Raw genomic sequence first — 24,134 nt, 5'->3', positions numbered from 1 at the left:
ACAAACTATGCTCATCTAAAAGGAAAGGTGGGGGGAATGGATAAATTAAGATTAGTGTTACTATATGTATACAAACACATATTATATATATATCACAAAAAGACCGACCATATAGCAAGGGAGGTGTGCGGAACCCTCTGTAACATTTTACATGGGAAGAGGATCTGTACTTGAATAGACATATATAATGTACAAATGAAGCAGATTGTGTACACCTAGGAGAACCAATATTCGAAGCTTTACCCCAATTAAAAAAAATTTTAACACCAAGAAGAAATAATGAGACATAAACTTATGGGGGTTTTTCCATGCACATTCCAATGTAATTTACAACCTAGGAACACAACTTCCAGAAAGGCTCTGCTGCCCTAGTACCCAGATTTGGGAATGGAGAAATGCTGCCTGCTTGAGGCCACTTCCCACAACATCACCTTTAAACCCATTGCTAAAGGTCACTAAATATTCACCAAACTTGCAGTTCGGGAAATGACACCTGCTCTCTAAAAATTTCTGGGGTGGAAAATTGACCAAAAAATTAAACAGAGGGCAACCTTCCAAGAAGACAATTTCAAGAGTTATATTGTATTCCCAATTGTTTCCTTTTTTTAACAGAAAAGAAAACGGCGGAGAAAAATGATGAGTTCTACGAATTTTCAGAGACATGCAAACCCAAATTACAGAAACCTATCAGCTCACAGCAGCCAGAAGGGCCATTAGCATAAATGCTGCAAACAATAAATGCTGAAGCGATTGTGGAGAAATGCGTACCCTCGATTCTAAGGGGGACGTGGTAAGAGCCACTAATGAAAACACAAAGTAGGTGCTTTGAAAAGGGAAACACGGTGCTACCAGTCAATGAATCACACCCACTGCTGGGCCTATCACCTGAGAAAATGAGAATCAAAAAGTCACAGGCTGGCAATCATGCACTCCAACAATATTTACCATAGCCAACAATTGGAAGCAATGAAAATGTCCATCAACCGAGGAATGCACAAAGTAGAAGTGGTCCACGTACACAGTGGAAAATTCCTCCAATAAAAAATAAAAATTAAATTTAAAAATCCAACAAAAGTAAAGAGACATCAGCTTGTGTGGGTTTGTCCAGGCACACTCCACTCTAATTTATAACCGAGAAACACCACAGGCCGCAAGGGCTTTCCCCTAGTTACAAGGGTGGGGAACATAGAACGGCTGCCACCCTATGGCAGTTACCTGCAAAACCAGCTTTAAAGCCTGTGCTAATGGTCATTTCATAGGAAGGAGTAATGCAGGACTGTAAATGAAACCTGCCCTCAAAATGTCTTGAGGGAGGTAATGGCCAAAACATTTCAAAATGTGACACATACTTTAAGAGAACACTTTCAAGAACTAAGAGGTAATCACAGCTTGAAAAATAAAAAGGACTTGCCTTCAAGCTCAATTTCAATGGATTATGAGGCACGTGCGAATTCAACCACAAAGAGGTATCAGATCACACTTGTCAGAATAACCATCAGCAAGAAAACTACAAACAATAAATGCTGAAGGTGTTGTAGAGAAATGCATACCCTCAACTTCAAGGGGGACGTAACTTGGAAAGGGCCACGAAATAGAACAGAATGGAGGTGCATTAAAAAGGTCAACATTGAGCTACCATATGATCCAGCAGGCCCACTCCTCGACCTATAATCTAAGAAGAGAGAATTGGAAAGACACAGGCAGGCAAATCTGCATGGCACAGTATTACAATAGCCAAGATATGGAAGTAACCAAAAAGTCCACCAACAGATGGGTGGACACAGAAGAACTCCTCCATGTACAGATGGAATATTCGCTAGTGAAAAAAATGAAACAATGCCATTTGCAGCACCATAGATGAGTCTAGACGTAATCACGCCACCTGTAGTCAGTGAGAAAGCAAAAGACACATATCCTATCATATCACTTTTTGGAGTTACTTAAAAATTGATACCAATGAAGATATTTCCACAGAGAAAGGCAATCACAGATTCATTAAAAAACTTATGGTTCACCAAATAGAAAGGGATGAGGGTTGGTTACATTACCATATTGGGGTTAACAAAGATATACATACCATGTGAAATATATAACCACCAAAGACGTACGGAAGACCAGGAGAGAGACTACTCAACATTGTGCCATAACCTACATGGGAAAAGGATGCGAGGAAGAATAGATACACGTATCTGTGTGAAAGAACCACATCTTGCACACCTAGAGCAAACAAACCATTGTAATCAAATTTGCTGGGATAAAAAATAAAAAGTCAATTACAAATATGAACAAGAAGTAATGAGACATAAACTAAAGGGCTTTTTCCTGGCATATTCCATTCTAATATACAACCTAGAACACCACTTCCATTAAGGCTCTGTTTCCCTAGTAACCAGATTTGGTAAAGGAGAAATGCTGCAGCCTTGTGGCCGTTTCCTGCAAGAGCAGCTTTAAACTCACAGCTAATGGTCACTTAACATTCACAAGGACTCAGGGCTGTAAAAGACACTTGCTCTAAACATTGGTGCTGAAGTAGGGAATGGACAAAAAAATTCAAAACAGGCAAATGTTTCAAGAAGAGATTATGAAGAGTTAAGTTTTCCTCACACTCTTTTTAAAAACAAGGAAAATGGATAAAAGCTCAACCTCAGGGAGTGTTAGACGCATGCAATCTAATCTACAAAAAGTTTCAACTTACACCAGTCGACTGACCATCAGCAAAAAGTCTACAAACAATAAATGCTGACGGGGTTTCAGAGAACTGTGTACCCTCTACCTGCTGGTGAGACGTAAAGGGGTAACAGCCAATAATGAGAAAAGAAAGGAGCTGTGTTTAAAAGTAAAAATGGAGGCACCATTCAATCCAGCAGGCGCATCATTGGACGTCTCACCTGAGAAGACAAGAATCGAGAAGACACAGGCCGCAAAAGCTGCAGTGCAGCCTTATTCACAATAGCCAAGACAGTGAAGCAATCAAAATGTCCAACAACAGGTGAATGGATAAAGAAGAAGTGGTCCATGTACACAATGGAATATTAGCCATGGAAAACAATGAACCATTGCTCTTTGAGGCACCACAAATGAGTCTGGAGGTAATCACGAAACATGAGGTAAGTCGGAAAGCAAAAGACCTATATTCTATGATATCACTTATAGGCGTTATCTAATAACTGACACAAATGAACATATTTCCACAGAGAAAGACACTCACAGACTTAGAAAACAAACTATGCTCATCTAAAAGGAAAGGTGGGGGGAATGGATAAATTAAGATTAGTGTTACTATATGTATACAAACACATATTATATATATATCACAAAAAGACCGACCATATAGCAAGGGAGGTGTGCGGAACCCTCTGTAACATTTTACATGGGAAGAGGATCTGTACTTGAATAGACATATATAATGTACAAATGAAGCAGATTGTGTACACCTAGGAGAACCAATATTCGAAGCTTTACCCCAATTAAAAAAAATTTTAACACCAAGAAGAAATAATGAGACATAAACTTATGGGGGTTTTTCCATGCACATTCCAATGTAATTTACAACCTAGGAACACAACTTCCAGAAAGGCTCTGCTGCCCTAGTACCCAGATTTGGGAATGGAGAAATGCTGCCTGCTTGAGGCCACTTCCCACAACATCACCTTTAAACCCATTGCTAAAGGTCACTAAATATTCACCAAACTTGCAGTTCGGGAAATGACACCTGCTCTCTAAAAATTTCTGGGGTGGAAAATTGACCAAAAAATTAAACAGAGGGCAACCTTCCAAGAAGACAATTTCAAGAGTTATATTGTATTCCCAATTGTTTCCTTTTTTTAACAGAAAAGAAAACGGCGGAGAAAAATGATGAGTTCTACGAATTTTCAGAGACATGCAAACCCAAATTACAGAAACCTATCAGCTCACAGCAGCCAGAAGGGCCATTAGCATAAATGCTGCAAACAATAAATGCTGAAGCGATTGTGGAGAAATGCGTACCCTCGATTCTAAGGGGGACGTGGTAAGAGCCACTAATGAAAACACAAAGTAGGTGCTTTGAAAAGGGAAACACGGTGCTACCAGTCAATGAATCACACCCACTGCTGGGCCTATCACCTGAGAAAATGAGAATCAAAAAGTCACAGGCTGGCAATCATGCACTCCAACAATATTTACCATAGCCAACAATTGGAAGCAATGAAAATGTCCATCAACCGAGGAATGCACAAAGTAGAAGTGGTCCACGTACACAGTGGAAAATTCCTCCAATAAAAAATAAAAATTAAATTTAAAAATCCAACAAAAGTAAAGAGACATCAGCTTGTGTGGGTTTGTCCAGGCACACTCCACTCTAATTTATAACCGAGAAACACCACAGGCCGCAAGGGCTTTCCCCTAGTTACAAGGGTGGGGAACATAGAACGGCTGCCACCCTATGGCAGTTACCTGCAAAACCAGCTTTAAAGCCTGTGCTAATGGTCATTTCATAGGAAGGAGTAATGCAGGACTGTAAATGAAACCTGCCCTCAAAATGTCTTGAGGGAGGTAATGGCCAAAACATTTCAAAATGTGACACATACTTTAAGAGAACACTTTCAAGAACTAAGAGGTAATCACAGCTTGAAAAATAAAAAGGACTTGCCTTCAAGCTCAATTTCAATGGATTATGAGGCACGTGCGAATTCAACCACAAAGAGGTATCAGATCACACTTGTCAGAATAACCATCAGCAAGAAAACTACAAACAATAAATGCTGAAGGTGTTGTAGAGAAATGCATACCCTCAACTTCAAGGGGGACGTAACTTGGAAAGGGCCACGAAATAGAACAGAATGGAGGTGCATTAAAAAGGTCAACATTGAGCTACCATATGATCCAGCAGGCCCACTCCTCGACCTATAATCTAAGAAGAGAGAATTGGAAAGACACAGGCAGGCAAATCTGCATGGCACAGTATTACAATAGCCAAGATATGGAAGTAACCAAAAAGTCCACCAACAGATGGGTGGACACAGAAGAACTCCTCCATGTACAGATGGAATATTCGCTAGTGAAAAAAATGAAACAATGCCATTTGCAGCACCATAGATGAGTCTAGACGTAATCACGCCACCTGTAGTCAGTGAGAAAGCAAAAGACACATATCCTATCATATCACTTTTTGGAGTTACTTAAAAATTGATACCAATGAAGATATTTCCACAGAGAAAGGCAATCACAGATTCATTAAAAAACTTATGGTTCACCAAATAGAAAGGGATGAGGGTTGGTTACATTACCATATTGGGGTTAACAAAGATATACATACCATGTGAAATATATAACCACCAAAGACGTACGGAAGACCAGGAGAGAGACTACTCAACATTGTGCCATAACCTACATGGGAAAAGGATGCGAGGAAGAATAGATACACGTATCTGTGTGAAAGAACCACATCTTGCACACCTAGAGCAAACAAACCATTGTAATCAAATTTGCTGGGATAAAAAATAAAAAGTCAATTACAAATATGAACAAGAAGTAATGAGACATAAACTAAAGGGCTTTTTCCTGGCATATTCCATTCTAATATACAACCTAGAACACCACTTCCATTAAGGCTCTGTTTCCCTAGTAACCAGATTTGGTAAAGGAGAAATGCTGCAGCCTTGTGGCCGTTTCCTGCAAGAGCAGCTTTAAACTCACAGCTAATGGTCACTTAACATTCACAAGGACTCAGGGCTGTAAAAGACACTTGCTCTAAACATTGGTGCTGAAGTAGGGAATGGACAAAAAAATTCAAAACAGGCAAATGTTTCAAGAAGAGATTATGAAGAGTTAAGTTTTCCTCACACTCTTTTTAAAAACAAGGAAAATGGATAAAAGCTCAACCTCAGGGAGTGTTAGACGCATGCAATCTAATCTACAAAAAGTTTCAACTTACACCAGTCGACTGACCATCAGCAAAAAGTCTACAAACAATAAATGCTGACGGGGTTTCAGAGAACTGTGTACCCTCTACCTGCTGGTGAGACGTAAAGGGGTAACAGCCAATAATGAGAAAAGAAAGGAGCTGTGTTTAAAAGTAAAAATGGAGGCACCATTCAATCCAGCAGGCGCATCATTGGACGTCTCACCTGAGAAGACAAGAATCGAGAAGACACAGGCCGCAAAAGCTGCAGTGCAGCCTTATTCACAATAGCCAAGACAGTGAAGCAATCAAAATGTCCAACAACAGGTGAATGGATAAAGAAGAAGTGGTCCATGTACACAATGGAATATTAGCCATGGAAAACAATGAACCATTGCTCTTTGAGGCACCACAAATGAGTCTGGAGGTAATCACGAAACATGAGGTAAGTCGGAAAGCAAAAGACCTATATTCTATGATATCACTTATAGGCGTTATCTAATAACTGACACAAATGAACATATTTCCACAGAGAAAGACACTCACAGACTTAGAAAACAAACTATGCTCATCTAAAAGGAAAGGTGGGGGGAATGGATAAATTAAGATTAGTGTTACTATATGTATACAAACACATATTATATATATATCACAAAAAGACCGACCATATAGCAAGGGAGGTGTGCGGAACCCTCTGTAACATTTTACATGGGAAGAGGATCTGTACTTGAATAGACATATATAATGTACAAATGAAGCAGATTGTGTACACCTAGGAGAACCAATATTCGAAGCTTTACCCCAATTAAAAAAAATTTTAACACCAAGAAGAAATAATGAGACATAAACTTATGGGGGTTTTTCCATGCACATTCCAATGTAATTTACAACCTAGGAACACAACTTCCAGAAAGGCTCTGCTGCCCTAGTACCCAGATTTGGGAATGGAGAAATGCTGCCTGCTTGAGGCCACTTCCCACAACATCACCTTTAAACCCATTGCTAAAGGTCACTAAATATTCACCAAACTTGCAGTTCGGGAAATGACACCTGCTCTCTAAAAATTTCTGGGGTGGAAAATTGACCAAAAAATTAAACAGAGGGCAACCTTCCAAGAAGACAATTTCAAGAGTTATATTGTATTCCCAATTGTTTCCTTTTTTTAACAGAAAAGAAAACGGCGGAGAAAAATGATGAGTTCTACGAATTTTCAGAGACATGCAAACCCAAATTACAGAAACCTATCAGCTCACAGCAGCCAGAAGGGCCATTAGCATAAATGCTGCAAACAATAAATGCTGAAGCGATTGTGGAGAAATGCGTACCCTCGATTCTAAGGGGGACGTGGTAAGAGCCACTAATGAAAACACAAAGTAGGTGCTTTGAAAAGGGAAACACGGTGCTACCAGTCAATGAATCACACCCACTGCTGGGCCTATCACCTGAGAAAATGAGAATCAAAAAGTCACAGGCTGGCAATCATGCACTCCAACAATATTTACCATAGCCAACAATTGGAAGCAATGAAAATGTCCATCAACCGAGGAATGCACAAAGTAGAAGTGGTCCACGTACACAGTGGAAAATTCCTCCAATAAAAAATAAAAATTAAATTTAAAAATCCAACAAAAGTAAAGAGACATCAGCTTGTGTGGGTTTGTCCAGGCACACTCCACTCTAATTTATAACCGAGAAACACCACAGGCCGCAAGGGCTTTCCCCTAGTTACAAGGGTGGGGAACATAGAACGGCTGCCACCCTATGGCAGTTACCTGCAAAACCAGCTTTAAAGCCTGTGCTAATGGTCATTTCATAGGAAGGAGTAATGCAGGACTGTAAATGAAACCTGCCCTCAAAATGTCTTGAGGGAGGTAATGGCCAAAACATTTCAAAATGTGACACATACTTTAAGAGAACACTTTCAAGAACTAAGAGGTAATCACAGCTTGAAAAATAAAAAGGACTTGCCTTCAAGCTCAATTTCAATGGATTATGAGGCACGTGCGAATTCAACCACAAAGAGGTATCAGATCACACTTGTCAGAATAACCATCAGCAAGAAAACTACAAACAATAAATGCTGAAGGTGTTGTAGAGAAATGCATACCCTCAACTTCAAGGGGGACGTAACTTGGAAAGGGCCACGAAATAGAACAGAATGGAGGTGCATTAAAAAGGTCAACATTGAGCTACCATATGATCCAGCAGGCCCACTCCTCGACCTATAATCTAAGAAGAGAGAATTGGAAAGACACAGGCAGGCAAATCTGCATGGCACAGTATTACAATAGCCAAGATATGGAAGTAACCAAAAAGTCCACCAACAGATGGGTGGACACAGAAGAACTCCTCCATGTACAGATGGAATATTCGCTAGTGAAAAAAATGAAACAATGCCATTTGCAGCACCATAGATGAGTCTAGACGTAATCACGCCACCTGTAGTCAGTGAGAAAGCAAAAGACACATATCCTATCATATCACTTTTTGGAGTTACTTAAAAATTGATACCAATGAAGATATTTCCACAGAGAAAGGCAATCACAGATTCATTAAAAAACTTATGGTTCACCAAATAGAAAGGGATGAGGGTTGGTTACATTACCATATTGGGGTTAACAAAGATATACATACCATGTGAAATATATAACCACCAAAGACGTACGGAAGACCAGGAGAGAGACTACTCAACATTGTGCCATAACCTACATGGGAAAAGGATGCGAGGAAGAATAGATACACGTATCTGTGTGAAAGAACCACATCTTGCACACCTAGAGCAAACAAACCATTGTAATCAAATTTGCTGGGATAAAAAATAAAAAGTCAATTACAAATATGAACAAGAAGTAATGAGACATAAACTAAAGGGCTTTTTCCTGGCATATTCCATTCTAATATACAACCTAGAACACCACTTCCATTAAGGCTCTGTTTCCCTAGTAACCAGATTTGGTAAAGGAGAAATGCTGCAGCCTTGTGGCCGTTTCCTGCAAGAGCAGCTTTAAACTCACAGCTAATGGTCACTTAACATTCACAAGGACTCAGGGCTGTAAAAGACACTTGCTCTAAACATTGGTGCTGAAGTAGGGAATGGACAAAAAAATTCAAAACAGGCAAATGTTTCAAGAAGAGATTATGAAGAGTTAAGTTTTCCTCACACTCTTTTTAAAAACAAGGAAAATGGATAAAAGCTCAACCTCAGGGAGTGTTAGACGCATGCAATCTAATCTACAAAAAGTTTCAACTTACACCAGTCGACTGACCATCAGCAAAAAGTCTACAAACAATAAATGCTGACGGGGTTTCAGAGAACTGTGTACCCTCTACCTGCTGGTGAGACGTAAAGGGGTAACAGCCAATAATGAGAAAAGAAAGGAGCTGTGTTTAAAAGTAAAAATGGAGGCACCATTCAATCCAGCAGGCGCATCATTGGACGTCTCACCTGAGAAGACAAGAATCGAGAAGACACAGGCCGCAAAAGCTGCAGTGCAGCCTTATTCACAATAGCCAAGACAGTGAAGCAATCAAAATGTCCAACAACAGGTGAATGGATAAAGAAGAAGTGGTCCATGTACACAATGGAATATTAGCCATGGAAAACAATGAACCATTGCTCTTTGAGGCACCACAAATGAGTCTGGAGGTAATCACGAAACATGAGGTAAGTCGGAAAGCAAAAGACCTATATTCTATGATATCACTTATAGGCGTTATCTAATAACTGACACAAATGAACATATTTCCACAGAGAAAGACACTCACAGACTTAGAAAACAAACTATGCTCATCTAAAAGGAAAGGTGGGGGGAATGGATAAATTAAGATTAGTGTTACTATATGTATACAAACACATATTATATATATATCACAAAAAGACCGACCATATAGCAAGGGAGGTGTGCGGAACCCTCTGTAACATTTTACATGGGAAGAGGATCTGTACTTGAATAGACATATATAATGTACAAATGAAGCAGATTGTGTACACCTAGGAGAACCAATATTCGAAGCTTTACCCCAATTAAAAAAAATTTTAACACCAAGAAGAAATAATGAGACATAAACTTATGGGGGTTTTTCCATGCACATTCCAATGTAATTTACAACCTAGGAACACAACTTCCAGAAAGGCTCTGCTGCCCTAGTACCCAGATTTGGGAATGGAGAAATGCTGCCTGCTTGAGGCCACTTCCCACAACATCACCTTTAAACCCATTGCTAAAGGTCACTAAATATTCACCAAACTTGCAGTTCGGGAAATGACACCTGCTCTCTAAAAATTTCTGGGGTGGAAAATTGACCAAAAAATTAAACAGAGGGCAACCTTCCAAGAAGACAATTTCAAGAGTTATATTGTATTCCCAATTGTTTCCTTTTTTTAACAGAAAAGAAAACGGCGGAGAAAAATGATGAGTTCTACGAATTTTCAGAGACATGCAAACCCAAATTACAGAAACCTATCAGCTCACAGCAGCCAGAAGGGCCATTAGCATAAATGCTGCAAACAATAAATGCTGAAGCGATTGTGGAGAAATGCGTACCCTCGATTCTAAGGGGGACGTGGTAAGAGCCACTAATGAAAACACAAAGTAGGTGCTTTGAAAAGGGAAACACGGTGCTACCAGTCAATGAATCACACCCACTGCTGGGCCTATCACCTGAGAAAATGAGAATCAAAAAGTCACAGGCTGGCAATCATGCACTCCAACAATATTTACCATAGCCAACAATTGGAAGCAATGAAAATGTCCATCAACCGAGGAATGCACAAAGTAGAAGTGGTCCACGTACACAGTGGAAAATTACTCCAATAAAAAATAAAAATTAAATTTAAAAATCCAACAAAAGTAAAGAGACATCAGCTTGTGTGGGTTTGTCCAGGCACACTCCACTCTAATTTATAACCGAGAAACAACACAGGCCGCAAGGGCTTTCCCCTAGTTACAAGGGTGGGGAACATAGAACGGCTGCCACCCTATGGCAGTTACCTGCAAAACCAGCTTTAAAGCCTGTGCTAATGGTCATTTCATAGGAAGGAGTAATGCAGGACTGTAAATGAAACCCGCCCTCAAAATGTCTTGAGGGAGGTAATGGCCAAAACATTTCAAAATGTGACACATACTTTAAGAGAACACTTTCAAGAACTAAGAGGTAATCACAGCTTGAAAAATAAAAAGGACTTGCCTTCAAGCTCAATTTCAATGGATTATGAGGCACGTGCGAATTCAACCACAAAGAGGTATCAGATCACACTTGTCAGAATAACCATCAGCAAGAAAACTACAAACAATAAATGCTGAAGGTGTTGTAGAGAAATGCATACCCTCAACTTCAAGGGGGACGTAACTTGGAAAGGGCCACGAAATAGAACAGAATGGAGGTGCATTAAAAAGGTCAACATTGAGCTACCATATGATCCAGCAGGCCCACTCCTCGACCTATAATCTAAGAAGAGAGAATTGGAAAGACACAGGCAGGCAAATCTGCATGGCACAGTATTACAATAGCCAAGATATGGAAGTAACCAAAAAGTCCACCAACAGATGGGTGGACACAGAAGAACTCCTCCATGTACAGATGGAATATTCGCTAGTGAAAAAAATGAAACAATGCCATTTGCAGCACCATAGATGAGTCTAGACGTAATCACGCCACCTGTAGTCAGTGAGAAAGCAAAAGACACATATCCTATCATATCACTTTTTGGAGTTACTTAAAAATTGATACCAATGAAGATATTTCCACAGAGAAAGGCAATCACAGATTCATTAAAAAACTTATGGTTCACCAAATAGAAAGGGATGAGGGTTGGTTACATTACCATATTGGGGTTAACAAAGATATACATACCATGTGAAATATATAACCACCAAAGACGTACGGAAGACCAGGAGAGAGACTACTCAACATTGTGCCATAACCTACATGGGAAAAGGATGCGAGGAAGAATAGATACACGTATCTGTGTGAAAGAACCACATCTTGCACACCTAGAGCAAACAAACCATTGTAATCAAATTTGCTGGGATAAAAAATAAAAAGTCAATTACAAATATGAACAAGAAGTAATGAGACATAAACTAAAGGGCTTTTTCCTGGCATATTCCATTCTAATATACAACCTAGAACACCACTTCCATTAAGGCTCTGTTTCCCTAGTAACCAGATTTGGTAAAGGAGAAATGCTGCAGCCTTGTGGCCGTTTCCTGCAAGAGCAGCTTTAAACTCACAGCTAATGGTCACTTAACATTCACAAGGACTCAGGGCTGTAAAAGACACTTGCTCTAAACATTGGTGCTGAAGTAGGGAATGGACAAAAAAATTCAAAACAGGCAAATGTTTCAAGAAGAGATTATGAAGAGTTAAGTTTTCCTCACACTCTTTTTAAAAACAAGGAAAATGGATAAAAGCTCAACCTCAGGGAGTGTTAGACGCATGCAATCTAATCTACAAAAAGTTTCAACTTACACCAGTCGACTGACCATCAGCAAAAAGTCTACAAACAATAAATGCTGACGGGGTTTCAGAGAACTGTGTACCCTCTACCTGCTGGTGAGACGTAAAGGGGTAACAGCCAATAATGAGAAAAGAAAGGAGCTGTGTTTAAAAGTAAAAATGGAGGCACCATTCAATCCAGCAGGCGCATCATTGGACGTCTCACCTGAGAAGACAAGAATCGAGAAGACACAGGCCGCAAAAGCTGCAGTGCAGCCTTATTCACAATAGCCAAGACAGTGAAGCAATCAAAATGTCCAACAACAGGTGAATGGATAAAGAAGAAGTGGTCCATGTACACAATGGAATATTAGCCATGGAAAACAATGAACCATTGCTCTTTGAGGCACCACAAATGAGTCTGGAGGTAATCACGAAACATGAGGTAAGTCGGAAAGCAAAAGACCTATATTCTATGATATCACTTATAGGCGTTATCTAATAACTGACACAAATGAACATATTTCCACAGAGAAAGACACTCACAGACTTAGAAAACAAACTATGCTCATCTAAAAGGAAAGGTGGGGGGAATGGATAAATTAAGATTAGTGTTACTATATGTATACAAACACATATTATATATATATCACAAAAAGACCGACCATATAGCAAGGGAGGTGTGCGGAACCCTCTGTAACATTTTACATGGGAAGAGGATCTGTACTTGAATAGACATATATAATGTACAAATGAAGCAGATTGTGTACACCTAGGAGAACCAATATTCGAAGCTTTACCCCAATTAAAAAAAATTTTAACACCAAGAAGAAATAATGAGACATAAACTTATGGGGGTTTTTCCATGCACATTCCAATGTAATTTACAACCTAGGAACACAACTTCCAGAAAGGCTCTGCTGCCCTAGTACCCAGATTTGGGAATGGAGAAATGCTGCCTGCTTGAGGCCACTTCCCACAACATCACCTTTAAACCCATTGCTAAAGGTCACTAAATATTCACCAAACTTGCAGTTCGGGAAATGACACCTGCTCTCTAAAAATTTCTGGGGTGGAAAATTGACCAAAAAATTAAACAGAGGGCAACCTTCCAAGAAGACAATTTCAAGAGTTATATTGTATTCCCAATTGTTTCCTTTTTTTAACAGAAAAGAAAACGGCGGAGAAAAATGATGAGTTCTACGAATTTTCAGAGACATGCAAACCCAAATTACAGAAACCTATCAGCTCACAGCAGCCAGAAGGGCCATTAGCATAAATGCTGCAAACAATAAATGCTGAAGCGATTGTGGAGAAATGCGTACCCTCGATTCTAAGGGGGACGTGGTAAGAGCCACTAATGAAAACACAAAGTAGGTGCTTTGAAAAGGGAAACACGGTGCTACCAGTCAATGAATCACACCCACTGCTGGGCCTATCACCTGAGAAAATGAGAATCAAAAAGTCACAGGCTGGCAATCATGCATTCCAACAATATTTACCATAGCCAACAATTGGAAGCAATGAAAATGTCCATCAACCGAGGAATGCACAAAGTAGAAGTGGTCCACGTACACAGTGGAAAATTACTCCAATAAAAAATAAAAATTAAATTTAAAAATCCAACAAAAGTAAAGAGACATCAGCTTGTGTGGGTTTGTCCAGGCACACTCCACTCTAATTTATAACCGAGAAACAACACAGGCCGCAAGGGCTTTCCCCTAGTTACAAGGGTGGGGAACATAGAACGGCTGCCACCCTATGGCAGTTACCTGCAAAACCAGCTTTAAAGCCTGTGCTAATGGTCATTTCATAGGAAGGAGTAATGCAGGACTGTAAATGAAACCCGCCCTCAAAATGTCTTGAGGGAGGTAATGGCCAAAACATTTCAAAATGTGACACATACTTTAAGAGAACACTTTCAAGAACTAAGAGGTAATCACAGCTTGAAAAATAAAAAGGACTTGCCTTCAAGCTCCATTTCAATGGATTATGAGGCACGTGCGAATTCAACCACAAAGAGGTATCAGATCACACTTGTCAGAATAACCATCAGCAAGAAAACTACAAACAATAAATGCTGAAGGTGTTGTAGAGAAATGCATACCCTCAACTTCAAGGGGGACGTAACTTGGAAAGGGCCACGAAATAGAACAGAATGGAGGTGCATTAAAAAGGTCAACATTGAGCTACCATATGATCCAGCAGGCCCACTCCTCGACCTATAATCTAAGAAGAGAGAATTGGAAAGACACAGGCAGGCAAATCTGCATGGCACAGTATTACAATAGCCAAGATATGGAAGTAACCAAAAAGTCCACCAACAGATGGGTGGACACAGAAGAACTCCTCCATGTACAGATGGAATATTCGCTAGTGAAAAAAATGAAACAATGCCATTTGCAGCACCATAGATGAGTCTAGACGTAATCACGCCACCTGTAGTCAGTGAGAAAGCAAAAGACACATATCCTATCATATCACTTTTTGTAGTTACTTAAAAATTGATACCAATGAAGATATTTCCACAGAGAAAGGCAATCACAGATTCATTAAAAAACTTATGGTTCACCAAATAGAAAGGGATGAGGGTTGGTTACATTACCATATTGGGGTTAACAAAGATATACATACCATGTGAAATATATAACCACCAAAGACGTACGGAAGACCAGGAGAGAGACTACTCAACATTGTGCCATAACCTACATGGGAAAAGAATGCGAGGAAGAATAGATACACGTATCTGTGTGAAAGAACCACATCTTGCACACCTAGAGCAAACAAACCATTGTAATCAAATTTGCTGGGATAAAAAATAAAAAGTCAATTACAAATATGAACAAGAAGTAATGAGACATAAACTAAAGGGCTTTTTCCTGGCATATTCCATTCTAATATACAACCTAGAACACCACTTCCATTAAGGCTCTGTTTCCCTAGTAACCAGATTTGGTAAAGGAGAAATGCTGCAGCCTTGTGGCCGTTTCCTGCAAGAGCAGCTTTAAACTCACAGCTAATGGTCACTTAACATTCACAAGGACTCAGGGCTGTAAAAGACACTTGCTCTAAACATTGGTGCTGAAGTAGGGAATGGACAAAAAAATTCAAAACAGGCAAATGTTTCAAGAAGAGATTATGAAGAGTTAAGTTTTCCTCACACTCTTTTTAAAAACAAGGAAAATGGATAAAAGCTCAACCTCAGGGAGTGTTAGACGCATGCAATCTAATCTACAAAAAGTTTCAACTTACACCAGTCGACTGACCATCAGCAAAAAGTCTACAAACAATAAATGCTGACGGGGTTTCAGAGAACTGTGTACCCTCTACCTGCTGGTGAGACGTAAAGGGGTAACAGCCAATAATGAGAAAAGAAAGGAGCTGTGTTTAAAAGTAAAAATGGAGGCACCATTCAATCCAGCAGGCGCATCATTGGACGTCTCACCTGAGAAGACAAGAATCGAGAAGACACAGGCCGCAAAAGCTGCAGTGCAGCCTTATTCACAATAGCCAAGACAGTGAAGCAATCAAAATGTCCAACAACAGGTGAATGGATAAAGAAGAAGTGGTCCATGTACACAATGGAATATTAGCCATGGAAAACAATGAACCATTGCTCTTTGAGGCACCACAAATGAGTCTGGAGGTAATCACGAAACATGAGGTAAGTCGGAAAGCAAAAGACCTATATTCTATGATATCACTTATAGGCGTTATCTAATAACTGACACAAATGAACATATTTCCACAGAGAAAGACACTCACAGACTTAGAAAACAAACTATGCTCATCTAAAAGGAAAGGTGGGGGGAATGGATAAATTAAGATTAGTGTTACTATATGTATACAAACACATATTATATATATATCACAAAAAGACCGACCATATAGCAAGGGAGGTGTGCGGAACCCTCTGTAACATTTTACATGGGAAGAGGATCTGTACTTGAATAGACATATATAATGTACAAATGAAGCAGATTGTGTACACCTAGGAGAACCAATATTCGAAGCTTTACCCCAATTAAAAAAATTTTTAACACCAAGAAGAAATAATGAGACATAAACTTATGGGGGTTTTTCCATGCACATTCCAATGTAATTTGCAACCTAGGAACACAACTTCCAGAAAGGCTCTGCTGCCCTAGTACCCAGATTTGGGAATGGAGAAATGCTGCCTGCTTGAGGCCACTTCCCACAACATCACCTTTAAACCCATTGCTAAAGGTCACTAAATATTCACCAAACTTGCAGTTCGGGAAATGACACCTGCTCTCTAAAAATTTCTGGGGTGGAAAATTGACCAAAAAATTAAACAGAGGGCAACCTTCCAAGAAGACAATTTCAAGAGTTATATTGTATTCCCAATTGTTTCCTTTTTTTAACAGAAAAGAAAACGGCGGAGAAAAATGATGAGTTCTACGAATTTTCAGAGACATGCAAACCCAAATTACAGAAACCTATCAGCTCACAGCAGCCAGAAGGGCCATTAGCATAAATGCTGCAAACAATAAATGCTGAAGCGATTGTGGAGAAATGCGTACCCTCGATTCTAAGGGGGACGTGGTAAGAGCCACTAATGAAAACACAAAGTAGGTGCTTTGAAAAGGGAAACACGGTGCTACCAGTCAATGAATCACACCCACTGCTGGGCCTATCACCTGAGAAAATGAGAATCAAAAAGTCACAGGCTGGCAATCATGCACTCCAACAATATTTACCATAGCCAACAATTGGAAGCAATGAAAATGTCCATCAACCGAGGAATGCACAAAGTAGAAGTGGTCCACGTACACAGTGGAAAATTACTCCAATAAAAAATAAAAATTAAATTTAAAAATCCAACAAAAGTAAAGAGACATCAGCTTGTGTGGGTTTGTCCAGGCACACTCCACTCTAATTTATAACCGAGAAACACCACAGGCCGCAAGGGCTTTCCCCTAGTTACAAGGGTGGGGAACATAGAACGGCTGCCACCCTATGGCAGTTACCTGCAAAACCAGCTTTAAAGCCTGTGCTAATGGTCATTTCATAGGAAGGAGTAATGCAGGACTGTAAATGAAACCTGCCCTCAAAATGTCTTGAGGGAGGTAATGGCCAAAACATTTCAAAATGTGACACATACTTTAAGAGAACACTTTCAAGAACTAAGAGGTAATCACAGCTTGAAAAATAAAAAGGACTTGCCTTCAAGCTCAATTTCAATGGATTATGAGGCACGTGCGAATTCAACCACAAAGAGGTATCAGATCACACTTGTCAGAATAACCATCAGCAAGAAAACTACAAACAATAAATGCTGAAGGTGTTGTAGAGAAATGCATACCCTCAACTTCAAGGGGGACGTAACTTGGAAAGGGCCACGAAATAGAACAGAATGGAGGTGCATTAAAAAGGTCAACATTGAGCTACCATATGATCCAGCAGGCCCACTCCTCGACCTATAATCTAAGAAGAGAGAATTGGAAAGACACAGGCAGGCAAATCTGCATGGCACAGTATTACAATAGCCAAGATATGGAAGTAACCAAAAAGTCCACCAACAGATGGGTGGACACAGAAGAACTCCTCCATGTACAGATGGAATATTCGCTAGTGAAAAAAATGAAACAATGCCATTTGCAGCACCATAGATGAGTCTAGACGTAATCACGCCACCTGTAGTCAGTGAGAAAGCAAAAGACACATATCCTATCATATCACTTTTTGGAGTTACTTAAAAATTGATACCAATGAAGATATTTCCACAGAGAAAGGCAATCACAGATTCATTAAAAAACTTATGGTTCACCAAATAGAAAGGGATGAGGATTGGTTACATTACCATATTGGGGTTAACAAAGATATACATACCATGTGAAATATATAACCACCAAAGACGTACGGAAGACCAGGAGAGAGACTACTCAACATTGTGCCATAACCTACATGGGAAAAGGATGCGAGGAAGAATAGATACACGTATATGTGTGAAAGAACCACATCTTGCACACCTAGAGCAAACAAACCATTGTAATCAAATTTGCTGGGATAAAAAATAAAAAGTCAATTACAAATATAAACAAGAAGTAATGAGACATAAACTAAAGGGCTTTTTCCTGGCATATTCCATTCTAATATACAACCTAGAACACCACTTCCATTAAGGCTCTGTTTCCCTAGTAAACAAATTTGGTAAAGGAGAAATGCTGCAGCCTTGTGGCCGTTTCCTGCAAGAACAGCTTTAAACTCACAGCTAATGGTCACTTAACATTCACAAGGACTCAGGGCTATAAAGGACACTTGGTCTAAAAATTGGTGCTGAAGTAGGGAATGGACAAAAAAATTCAAAACTGGCAAATGTTTCAAGAAGAGATTATGAAGAGTTAAGTTTTACTCACACACTTTTTAAAAAAAAAAGTAAAATGAATAAAAGCTCAACCTCAGGGAGTGTTAGACGCATGCAATCTAATCTACAAAAAGTTTCAACTTACACCAGTCGACTGACCATCAGCAAAAAGTCTACAAACAATAAATGCTGAAGGGGTTTCAGAGAACTGTGTACCCTCTATCTGCTGGTGAGACGTAAAGGGGTAACAGCCAATAATGAGAAAAGAAAGAAGCTGTGTTTAAAAGTAAAAATGGAGGTACCATTCAATCCAGCAGGCGCATCATTGGACTTCTCACCTGAGAAGACAAGAATCGAGAAGACACAGGCCGCAAAAGCTGCAGTGCAGCCTTATTCACAATAGCCAAGACAGTGAAGCAATCAAAATGTCCAACAACAGGTGAATGGATAAAGAAGTGGTCCATGTACACAATGGAATATTAGCCATGGAAGACAATGAAGCATTGCTCTCTGAGGCACCACAAATGAGTCTGGAAATAATCACGAAACATGAGGTAAGTCGGAAAGCAAAAGACCTATATTCTATGATATCACTTATAGGCGTTATCTAATAACTGACACAAATGAACATATTTCCACAGAGAAAGACACTCACAGACTTAGAAAACAAACTATGCTCATCTAAAAGGAAAGGTGGGGGGAATGGATAAATTAAGATTAGTGTTACTATATGTATACAAACACATATTTTATACATATCTCAAAAAGACCGACCATATAGCAAGGGAGGTCTGCGGAACTCTCTGTAACATTTTACATGGGAAGAGGATCTGTACTTGAATAGACATATATAAGGTACAAATGAACCAGATTGTGTACACCTAGGACAGACAATATTCTAAGCTTTACCCCAATTAAAAAAAAAAATTAAAACCAAGAAGAAATAATGAGACATAAACTAATGGGGGTTTCTGCATGCATATTCCAGTGTAATTTACAACCTAGGAACACGACTTCCAGAAAGACTCTGCTGCCCTAGTACCCAGATTTGTGTATGGAGAAATGCTGCCTGCTTGAGGCCACCTCCCACAACATCAGCTTTAAACCCATTGCTAAAGGTCACTAAATATTCACCAAACTTGCAGTTCGGGAAATGACACCTGCTCTCTAAAAAAGTCTGAGGTGGAAAATCGACCAAAAAATTCAAAAGAGGGCAACCTACCAAGAAGACAATACCAAGAGTTATATTGTACTCCCAATTGTTTCCTTTTTTTAACAGAAAACGGCGGAGAAAAATGATGAGTTCTCCGAATTTTCAAAGACATGCAAACCCAAATTACAAAACCCTATCAGCTCACAGCAGCCAGTAGGGCCATTAGCATAAATGCTGCAAACAATAAATGCTGAAGCGATTGTGGAGAAATGCGTACCCTCGATTCTAAGGGGGACGTGGTAAGAGCCACTAATGAAAACACAAAGTAGGTGCTTTGAAAAGGGAAACACAGTGCTACCAGTCAATGAATCACACCCACTGCTGGGCCTATCACCTGAGAAAATGAGAATCAAAAAGTCACAGGTTGGCAATCATGCACTCCAACAATATTTACCATAGCCAACAATTGGAAGCAATGAAAATGTCCATCAACCGAGGAATGCACAAAGTAGAAGTGGTCCACATACACAGTGGAAAATTACTCTAATAAAAAATAAAAATTAAATTTAAAAATCCAACAAAAGTAAAGAGACATCAGCTTGTGTGGGTTTGTCCAGGCACACTCCACTCTAATTTATAACCGAGAAACACCACAGGCCGCAAGGGCTTTCCCCTAGTTACAAGGGTGGGGAACATAGAAAGGCTGCCACCCTATGGCAGTTACCTGCAAAAGCAGCTTTAAAGCCTGTGCTAATGGTCATTTCATAGGAAGAAGTAATGCAGGACTGTAAATGAAACCTGCCCTCAAAATGTCTTGAGGGAGGTAATGGCCAAAACATTTCAAAATGTGACACATACTTTAAGAGAACACTTTGAAGAACTAAGGGTTAATCACAGCTTGAAAAATAAATAGGACTTGCCTTCAAGCTCAATTTCAAAGGATTATGAGGCACGTGCGAATTCAACCACAAAGAGGTATCAGATCACACTTGTCAGAATAACCATCAGCAAGAAAACAACAAACAATAAATGCTGAAGGTGTTGTAGAGAAATGCATACCCTCAACCTCAAGGGGGACGTAACTTGGAAAGGGCCACGAAATAGAACAGAATGGAGGTGCATTAAAAAGGTCAACATTGAGCTACCATATGATCCAGCAGGCCCACTCCTCGACCTATAATCTAAGAAGAGAGAATTGGAAAGACACAGGCAGGCAAATCTGCATGGCACAGTATTACAATAGCCAAGATATGGAAGTAACCAAAAAGTCCACCAACAGATGGGTGGACACAGAAGAACTCCTCCATGTACAGATGGAATATTCGCTAGTGAAAAAAATGAAACAATGCCATTTGCAGCACCATAGATGAGTCTAGACGTAATCACGCCATCTGTAGTCAGTGAGAAAGCAAAAGACACATATCCTATCATATCACTTTTTGCAGTTACTTAAAAATTGATACCAATGAAGATATTTCCACAGGGAAAGGCAATCACAGATTCATTAAAAAAACTTATGGTTCACCAAATAGAAAGGGATAAGGATTGGTTACATTACCATATTGGGGTTAACAAAGATATACATACCATGTGAAATATATAACCACCAAAGACGTACGGAAGACCAGGAGAGAGACTACTCAACATTGTGCCATAACCTACATGGGAAAAGGATGCGAGGAAGAATAGATACACGTATATGTGTGAAAGAACCACATCTTGCACACCTAGAGCAAACAAACCATTGTAATCAAATTTGCTGGGATAAAAAATAAAAAGTCAATTACAAATATGAACAAGAAGTAATGAGACATAAACTAAAGGGCTTTTTCCTGGCATATTCCATTCTAATATACAACCTAGAACACCACTTCCATTAAGGCTCTGTTTCCCTAGTAAACAAATTTGGTAAAGGAGAAATGCTGCAGCCTTGTGGCCGTTTCCTGCAAGAGCAGCTTTAAACTCACAGCTAATGGTCACTTAACATTCACAAGGACTCAGGGCTGTAAAAGACACTTGGTCTAAAAATTGGTGCTGAAGTAGGGAATGGACAAAAAAATTCAAAACTGGCAAATGTTTCAAGAAGAGATTATGAAGAGTTAAGTTTTACTCACACACTTTTAAAAAAAAAAGTAAAATGAATAAAAGCTCAACCTCAGGGAGTGTTAGACGCATGCAATCTAATCTACAAAAAGTTTCAACTTACACCAGTCGACTGACCATCAGCAAAAAGTCTACAAACAATAAATGCTGAAGGGGTTTCAGAGAACTGTGTACCCTCTACCTGCTGGTGAGACGTAAAGGGGTAACAGCCAATAATGAGAAAAGAAAGGAGCTGTGTTTAAAAGTAAAAATGGAGGCACCATTCAATCCAGCAGGCGCATCATTGGACGTCTCACCTGAGAAGACAAGAATCGAGAAGACACAGGCCGCAAAAGCTGCAGTGCAGCCTTATTCACAATAGCCAAGACAGTGAAGCAATCAAAATGTCCAACAACAGGTGAATGGATAAAGAAGAAGTGGTCCATGTACACAATGGAATATTAGCCATGGAAAACAATGAACCATTGCTCTTTGAGGCACCACAAATGAGTCTGGAGGTAATCACGAAACATGAGGTAAGTCGGAAAGCAAAAGACCTATATTCTATGATATCACTTATAGGCGTTATCTAATAACTGACACAAATGAACATATTTCCACAGAGAAAGACACTCACAGACTTAGAAAACAAACTATGCTCATCTAAAAGGAAAGGTGGGGGGAATGGATAAATTAAGATTAGTGTTACTATATGTATACAAACACATATTATATATATATCACAAAAAGACCGACCATATAGCAAGGGAGGTGTGCGGAACCCTCTGTAACATTTTACATGGGAAGAGGATCTGTACTTGAATAGACATATATAATGTACAAATGAAGCAGATTGTGTACACCTAGGAGAACCAATATTCGAAGCTTTACCCCAATTAAAAAAAATTTTAACACCAAGAAGAAATAATGAGACATAAACTTATGGGGGTTTTTCCATGCACATTCCAATGTAATTTACAACCTAGGAACACAACTTCCAGAAAGGCTCTGCTGCCCTAGTACCCAGATTTGGGAATGGAGAAATGCTGCCTGCTTGAGGCCACTTCCCACAACATCACCTTTAAACCCATTGCTAAAGGTCACTAAATATTCACCAAACTTGCAGTTCGGGAAATGACACCTGCTCTCTAAAAATTTCTGGGGTGGAAAATTGACCAAAAAATTAAACAGAGGGCAACCTTCCAAGAAGACAATTTCAAGAGTTATATTGTATTCCCAATTGTTTCCTTTTTTTAACAGAAAAGAAAACGGCGGAGAAAAATGATGAGTTCTACGAATTTTCAGAGACATGCAAACCCAAATTACAGAAACCTATCAGCTCACAGCAGCCAGAAGGGCCATTAGCATAAATGCTGCAAACAATAAATGCTGAAGCGATTGTGGAGAAATGCGTACCCTCGATTCTAAGGGGGACGTGGTAAGAGCCACTAATGAAAACACAAAGTAGGTGCTTTGAAAAGGGAAACACGGTGCTACCAGTCAATGAATCACACCCACTGCTGGGCCTATCACCTGAGAAAATGAGAATCAAAAAGTCACAGGCTGGCAATCATGCACTCCAACAATATTTACCATAGCCAACAATTGGAAGCAATGAAAATGTCCATCAACCGAGGAATGCACAAAGTAGAAGTGGTCCACGTACACAGTGGAAAATTACTCCAATAAAAAATAAAAATTAAATTTAAAAATCCAACAAAAGTAAAGAGACATCAGCTTGTGTGGGTTTGTCCAGGCACACTCCACTCTAATTTATAACCGAGAAACACCACAGGCCGCAAGGGCTTTCCCCTAGTTACAAGGGTGGGGAACATAGAACGGCTGCCACCCTATGGCAGTTACCTGCAAAACCAGCTTTAAAGCCTGTGCTAATGGTCATTTCATAGGAAGGAGTAATGCAGGACTGTAAATGAAACCTGCCCTCAAAATGTCTTGAGGGAGGTAATGGCCAAAACATTTCAAAATGTGACACATACTTTAAGAGAACACTTTCAAGAACTAAGAGGTAATCACAGCTTGAAAAATAAAAAGGACTTGCCTTCAAGCTCAATTTCAATGGATTATGAGGCACGTGCGAATTCAACCACAAAGAGGTATCAGATCACACTTGTCAGAATAACCATCAGCAAGAAAACTACAAACAATAAATGCTGAAGGTGTTGTAGAGAAATGCATACCCTCAACTTCAAGGGGGACGTAACTTGGAAAGGGCCACGAAATAGAACAGAATG

Source organism: Balaenoptera ricei, chromosome 16 (assembly GCF_028023285.1).
Source record: "Balaenoptera ricei isolate mBalRic1 chromosome 16, mBalRic1.hap2, whole genome shotgun sequence".
Taxonomy (NCBI): domain Eukaryota; kingdom Metazoa; phylum Chordata; class Mammalia; order Artiodactyla; family Balaenopteridae; genus Balaenoptera; species Balaenoptera ricei.
Note: the sequence above shows the minus strand (reverse complement) of the source record.